Consider the following 8,020-nt stretch of genomic DNA (forward strand, 5'->3'; position numbering starts at 1 on the left):
GTTTCTGGCCATTTTGAGCCTGTAATGGAACCCACAAATGCTGATGCTCCAGATACTCAACTAGTCTAAAGAAGGCCAGTTGAATTGATTCTTTAATCAGAAAAACAGTTTTAAGCTGTGCTAACATAATTGCAAAAGGGTTTTCTAATGACCAGTTAGCCTTTTAAAATGATAAACTTGGATTAGCTAACACAACATGCCATTGGAACACAGGAGTGATGGTTGCTGATAATGGGCCTCTGTACACCTATGTAGATATTCCATAAGAAATCTGCTGTTTCCAGCTACAATAGTCATTTACAACATTAACAATGTCTACACAGTATTTCTGATCAATTTGATGTTATTTTAATGGACAGAAAATAGTTTTTCTTTCAAAAACAAGGATATTTTTAAGTGACCTCAAACTTGTGTAGGTTCTGAGACAGCAGATGACAGGATTTTTGGTCAATCTGATCATGTAGAAGCAATATCTTCTTGGGAAAGACCACCACCTATGAAATCCCTATTTATGACCTGGTTACTACATGTAAACAACTCACTTTGACTAAACACTGAGTCAGTGCACAGTTATTTTTAATTTAAAAAATGTATTTAACCTTTATTTAACTATTTTATTTAACATACATTCTGGGCTAGATTTACTAACCGTTTGCACCATAAGTCATTGGTTTGCATCAGTGCAAAGTTTGCACCTGTCTCTTTCAACACTTTACTATATGATATCTACATATGGTAGTGAATGGTCAGCAAATAAGTCCCCATGACCATAATAATAGGGTTTATATTGTAGGATAGTGTCTCACTCTCTCCAACCCTGTTACCAGGCAGACTAACACAGACTGGGGTTGCGTGAGAAGACTATTGGGGGTCTATATTAGATGTGTTTTCATGCCCTGAGGTACTCTCCTCATAAAACTGCATGAACAACCAAGAGGCGGTTTGCCAACTTGTTTGCTGCCACTTTGTCTGCCATTCAAGACACACAGCAGGTGGGTCCTCTCTAACACACTTACATATTCACATACACACTCTCTCTCTCCCTCTCTTAGGCGCTAGAAGCAGAGCTGCCATATCTGTCAGCGCCATCTTACTACCTGTCTCGCTCTCTCTCTCTTTCTAACACGCGCACACACACACACACACACACACACACACACACACACACACACACACACACACACACACACACACACACACACACACACACACACACACACACACACACACACACACACACACACACACACACACAGCAACAGCGAGGTTCTCTCACACACACAAGGCAAGGGGAGGTAGCTACAGTGTGAAATGTCAGGGCTGTGAAATGTTAGGGCTGTAGGGGTACGGAAGTCCCTTGGCCCCACGACGCCTCAGCCTCGTCACCCAACCCCACTCTGAAATGTTGCCCCTCTGACTGAAATAGCAATCGTGACGCTGTTTTGGTGCCAGAAATCTTAGCCTGCTGCTGATGGAGGTATAAATAAAGAAGAGGGGTGTGTGCTGCGTGTTCTCTCTCTCTCTCTTTTTGTCTCCCTTTTTCTTCCTTTCTCAGCACTTTCATCTCTATCTCATCACTCTCTTTTCCCTCCCTCTCTATTGTACAGTTGTGGCCAAAAGTTTTGAGAATGACACAAATGTTAATTTTCTAAAAGTCTGCTGCCTCAGTTTGTATGATGGCAATTTGCATGTACTCCAGAATGTTATGAAGAGTGATCAGATGAATTGCAATTAATTGCAAAGTCCCTCTTTGCCATGCAAATGAACTGAATCCCCCAAAAACATTTCCACTGCATTTCAGCCCTGCCACAAAAGGACCAGCTGACATCATGTCAGTGATTCTCTCGTTAACACAGGTGTGAGTGTTGACAAGGACAAGGCTGGAGATCACTCTGTCATGCTGATTGAGTTCGAATAACAGACTGGAAGCTTCAAAAGGAGGGTGGTGCTTGGAATCATTGTTCTTCCTCTGTTAGCCATGGTTACCTGCAAGGAAACACGTGCCGTCATCATTGCTTTGCACAAAAAGGGCTTCACAGGCAAGGATATTGCTGCCAGTAAGACTGCACCTAAATCAACTATTTATCGGATCATCAAGAACTTCAAGGAGAGCGGTTCAATTGTTGTGAAAAAGGCTTCAGGGCGCCCAAGAAAGTCCAGTAAGCGCCAGGACCGTCGCCTAAAGTTGATTCAGCTGTGGGATCGGGGCACCAGCAGTACAGAACTTGCTCGGGAATGGCAGCAGGCAGGTGTGAGTGCATCTGCATGCACAGTGAGGCGAAGACTTTTGGAGGATGGCCTGGTGTCAAGAAGGGCAGCAAAGAAGCCACTTCTCTCCAGGAAAAACATCAGGGATAGACTGATATTCTGCAAAAGGTACAGGGATTGGACTGCTGAGGATGGGTAAAGTTATTTTCTCTGATGAATCCCCTTTCCGATTGTTTGGGGCATCCGGAAAAAAGCTTGTACGGAGAAGACAAAGTGAGCGCTACCATCAGTCCTGTGTCATGCCAACGGTAAAGCATCCTGAGACCATTAATGTGTGGGGTTGCTTCTCAGCCAAGGGAGTGGCTCACGCCTAAGAACACAGCCATGGATAAAGAATGGTACCAACACATCCTCCGAGAGCAACTTCTCCCAACCATCCAGGAACAGTTTGGTGACGAACAATGACTTTTCCAGCATGATGGAGCACCTTGCCATAAGGCAAAAGTGATAACTAAGTGGCTCGGGGAACAAAACATCGATATTTTGGGTCCATGGCCAGGAAACTCCCCAGACCTTAATCCCATTGAGAACTTGTGGTTAATCCTCAAGAGGTGGGTGGACAAACAAAAACCCACAAATTCTGACAAACTCCAAGCATTGATTATGCAAGAATGGGCTGCCATCAGTCAGGATGTGGCCCAGAAGTTAATTGACAGCATGCCAGGGCGGTTTGCAGAGGTCTTGAAAAAGAAGGGTCAACACTGCAAATATTGACTCTTTGCATCAACTTCATGTAATTGTCAATAAAAGCCTTTGACACTTATGAAATGCTTGTAAATTATACTTTAGTATTCCATAGTAACATCTGGCAAAAATATCTAAAGACACTGAAGCAGCAAACTTGGTGAAAATTAATATTTGTGTCATTCTCAAAACTTTTGGCCATGACTGTATATGTACACTTCCCAGTCCCTTTTTAGCCCCTCTCTCACATCTCTGTACCAATTCTCCCAGCTTGTTTCTTTTTCTTCGTGTTCACCCTTTTTTCTATCTCTCCTCATCTCTCCATTTTCATTTTCTATATCTCTATCCTCATGCTTACTCTCTCTCTTATCCCAGCTAGGTATTTCTTTCTCTCTCTCTGCCCCACATTGCCTGTGTGTCTGACTGTGTGTAAATGAGAGGGAAGCTCACAGGTTGGCACCTCCCTGGGCCCACACTGGGATATCTTAACAAGGCATCCCGTCAGCCATCAATCCCAGGTCCTGTTTAGGCCTGTTTAGGCCCCCCACTGGATCAGAGCTTCTTTATTTCTTATCTCTACACCTTTCTCTTTCCCTCACTACCTTTCCCTCACAATTCCTCTCTTTCTCTCCCCCTCACTTCCTAATTCTATATCTTTCATCTCCCTCTTCCTCTCTGACTGTCTTTCTCTTCCTTTCTTCCTGCCTCTCTCTCTCCCTTTCTGGCTACCTATCTCGCCCTCTTTCCTGGCCCATGGCCTAATGAAGGACAGAAACAGACAGGCTGACGGCACACTGTGTTCCCTGCTGAGTACTTGTGTGTAGGAGCGGGAGGAGTAGCGGTGGGCACATGACCAACCCAGAGGGGAACAGAACAGTAAAGGCCTATGGTAGCCATGGTCACATTGACCTCACCACAGGCCTTTTGGCCACACAAAGTTATCACACTGTAACCCCTGGGTACATATACCCCATCATAAAATCCTTTTGCATAACCCTGCAGGTATGCAGGCACACACACACACACACACACACACACACATACACACACACATTACAGTGAGCTCCAAAAGTATTGGGACAGTGATTTTTTGTTTTGGCTCTGTACTCCAGCACTTTGGATTTGAAATGATACAATTTCTATGAGGTTTAACTGCAGACTGCGAGCTTTAATTGGAGGGTATTTCTATCCATATCGGGTGAACCGTTTAGAAATTACAGCACTTTTTGTACATAGTCCCCCCATTTTAGGGAACCAAAAGTACTGTGTTGTGTATTAAAGGAGTATGAAGTTTAGTATTTGGTCCCATATTCATAGCACGCAATGACTACAACAAACTTCTGATTCTACACATTTGGTGGATGCATTTGCTGTTTGATTTGGTTGTTTCAGATTATTTTATTATAAATAAGAATATAATATGTTTCTAAACACTTCTACATTAATGTAGATGCTACCATGATTATGGATAATCCTGAATGAACTGTGAATAATGATGAGTGAGAAAGTTACAGACGCACAAACATCATACCCCCAAGACATGCTAACCTCTCACCATTATAATAACAGGGGAGGTTAGCATTTTATATCATACCCCCAAGACATGCTAACCTCTCACCATTATAATAACAGGGGAGGTTAGCATTTTTGGGGGGTATGATATTTGTGCGTCTGTAGATACCCTCAAATTAAAGCTGACAGTCTGCAGTTTAACCTTATAGTCATTGTAAAGTGCTGGAATACAGAGCCAAAACAACAACAAATGCATCTATATCACTGGGTAGAGGGAAGGGGCAGCTGAACACTGATCCATCTATACACCTCACGTAGGCTGTAGCCAAACACTTGATTTCTCTCAGTACACCAGGGGTTAGTGTTAAAGTTCATAATGATATGTCTTAGTACACCAGGGGTTAGTGTTAAAGTTCATAATGATTTGTCTTAGTACACCAGGGGTTAGTGTTAAAGTTCGTAATGATTTGTCTTAGTACACCAGGGGTTAGTGTTAAAGTTCATAATGATTTGTCTTAGTACACCAGGGGTTAGCGTTAAAGTTCATAATGATTTGTCTTAGTACACCAGGGGTTAGTGTTAAAGTTCATAATGATTTGTCTTAGTACACCAGGGGTTAGCGTTAAAGTTCATAATGATTTGTCTTTGTACACCAGGGGTTAGTGTTAAAGTTCATAATGATTTGTCTTTGTACACCAGGGGTTAGTGTTAAAGTTCATAATGATTTGTCTTAGTACACCAGGGGTTAGCGTTAAAATTCATAATGATTTGTCTTTGTACACCAGGGGTTAGCGTTAAAGTTCATAATGATTCATTATACAGTATATATACCTTCTGTCCTTTCCTTCCTGAGTTAAAGTTAAAGTTGGAACGTGCGTGTGCGTCTGTGTGGCTGTTGCTGTTTTGGGAACAGTAATGACATATGAGCACACACAGATTTACTGTGCTGGTAACTGTTCTACTCCTCAGTCATAAGAGGAGCTAACCAATGGGAGTGTCTTTATCAAACTCTTCGGCCGATTTCAAACCAAAACCCATACAACACATTTGCCAATGCTGGTGTGCGGTCAAGTGGGGAGAAATAAGGTGCGAGAAATATTATACTTTGTTTTCAATTGGTTGACCTACCTTTCCGTGTTAAACCAGCATGCATTGCATCACAAGTTGAAACCTCACCAACTTTTCTAACAGACAGTGCAACACAAACCTAGACCATCCCAAGAGGAATTACTAAACCATTGAGTTGGCTGTGGGTACATTCTTGTGAGAACAAGTGTGGACTCCCACTAGCACTCCCCCTACTGTATTACCTCACACTTCACCCCCCCCCCAGCCAGGACAATGGCAACAATAGACAAAACAAGATATACACAAAGCAAACGTTTTACTTCATAACTGTCAGCTAGATATGTGAATCGTAATGATGTAGCTAACCAGATAATATAACAGTCAAAAATGACCTAAAACAAATTCTATGCAAGATAAATGTCAATTCTTCGCGGGTAGCTAGCTCACAATTCTTTGTGGCTATCTGGCTAGCTTACAGTACTAGTAGCTAGCCAGTTAGCCCTATTGACTTATTACAGGCATGCTGTCTACGGTACGTAGGCAGGTAAACATGCCAAAATTAACACAGCATGTATTTATTAACGTATCAAGATTAAATATTGTAGTCAGGCAACATATGAGATGTGAATAGGCAATATTTCATTCCAAAGTTGGAGTGTATTTTCTCTGGCTTCAGCTGAAATAATGGCTACCATTGATTTCAAGAAATTTTGTGTAATTTTTTACATGTTTGCGTCATATTTTTTTCATACTTTCTGTTGAAGCTTGCATTGATCCAAGCTTCAAAATATACACAAATGGATGATGCATTTGTGTCCTCCATCCTCCATTTAACATACTTTGATTTGGACTCATACTCCAACCCTCCCGTGCTCCAATTTGCGGTTGTATGCATTTTGACACCCTGTGTTTTTGGCACATCAGAGATAAGCCCTGGGGGAACAGAGGTGACAATGAAGGTACTGGTGGTGTCTGAGGGGCATGTGTGTAACGCTCCAGCCCTGTCCTCTCTCTCTCTCTCTCTCTCTCTCTCCCTCCCTCCCTCCCTCCCTCGCTCTCTCTGTAACCCTCTCCCACTCTCTCCCCCTCCCTCCCTCGCTCCTTAGCTCTCTCTCGCTCCCTAGCTCTCTGTCCCCTCTCCCACTCTCTCTCCCTTCCTCCCTCCCTCGCTCCCTAGCTCTCTCTGTCCCCTCTCCCACCCTCCCTACTGCTCTCTCCTCACTCATAGGACCTCTGCAGAAGCCTGTGGTGACAGCCACAGCATGTCAGTCCGCTACTGTGAAAGCCTTGAAATAGACATTTAACTGCCACTTAAACATTTGTGTGTTTGTATGTGTGTGTGTGCCCATGCGTGTGTGCATTCACATGTGAATGGGAGAGTGATAGGACCACCCTGGTAATAGGTTAACAGTAAAGACTAAAGTACTGAACTTGAGAACTCTTACCGGTTTACGGTATTCACAGGTGCAGTCTTTACTTGGAATGTTTTCATTTGTAAAAGTTTAACAGTCTGCGGGTGTTTGCATGTTGAAAACATCAGGCATGTCAGGGACACTTTCAGTTATACAGTGTTTGCAATTCTCTGTAAGATGTCCCTTGTTGGCATCCATACTTATGCAGGACACGTACTGTTATTGAATGACATTATCCTTGAAGTTGATCAACATGTCATAAGGGTTGAATGCAGACCACATTAGGTTATTACTGCAACTGTGATACTACGGCCGTGATGTGGTTGTCTCACCTTGCGATCTTAAGATGAACGCACTAATTGTAAGTCGCCCTGGATAAGAGCATCTGCTAAATGGATAAAATGTCAATGTAAAGGGGTCATTCCATGAAATGAGTCCCTTTTTTGGAAATAGAAATTGTGCACCAATATTGACTTTTAAAAACCTTTTATATAAAATAAGGTGGCTTTTAACATAGAGCACATATAAAATTCAATACATCAGATTCATTTGTATGAATAAAGACTTGCAAAAGTGCCAAAATACAGAATTTTGACATGTCCTTCCTTGCACCCTTTGTGACTTCTAGGAAGATTTTAACCCATTTAACCCATCGCTGGAGGCTCCGGGCTGAGGAGCGTCGCTGGAGGCTCCGGGCTGAGGAGCGTCGCTGGAGGCTCCTGACTGGGGAGCGTCGCTGGAGGCTCCGGCCTGAGGAGCGTCGCTGGACGGAGAGTGCACGGAGCAGGCACAGGACGTACTGGGCCTTGGAGGCGCACTGGAGGTCTTGCGCTCAGGGCTGGCACAACCCGTCCCGGCCCAATGCTGACTATAGCCCGGCAAGGGCGGAGCGCTGACACCGGATGAACTGGGCTGTGCTGGGGAATGCGGCGCATCGTACCTGGAGCAGGCGTAGGATATCCTGGGCCCAGGATTCTCCCTGGAGGTCTGCCACTTACAACCAGCATAACCCGTCCTGGCTCAATGCTCACTCTAGCCCGGCAAGGGCGGAGCGCTGGCACAGGACGAACTGGGCT

This window comes from Salmo salar, chromosome ssa06 (genome assembly GCF_905237065.1).
Source record: "Salmo salar chromosome ssa06, Ssal_v3.1, whole genome shotgun sequence".
NCBI lineage: Eukaryota > Metazoa > Chordata > Actinopteri > Salmoniformes > Salmonidae > Salmo > Salmo salar.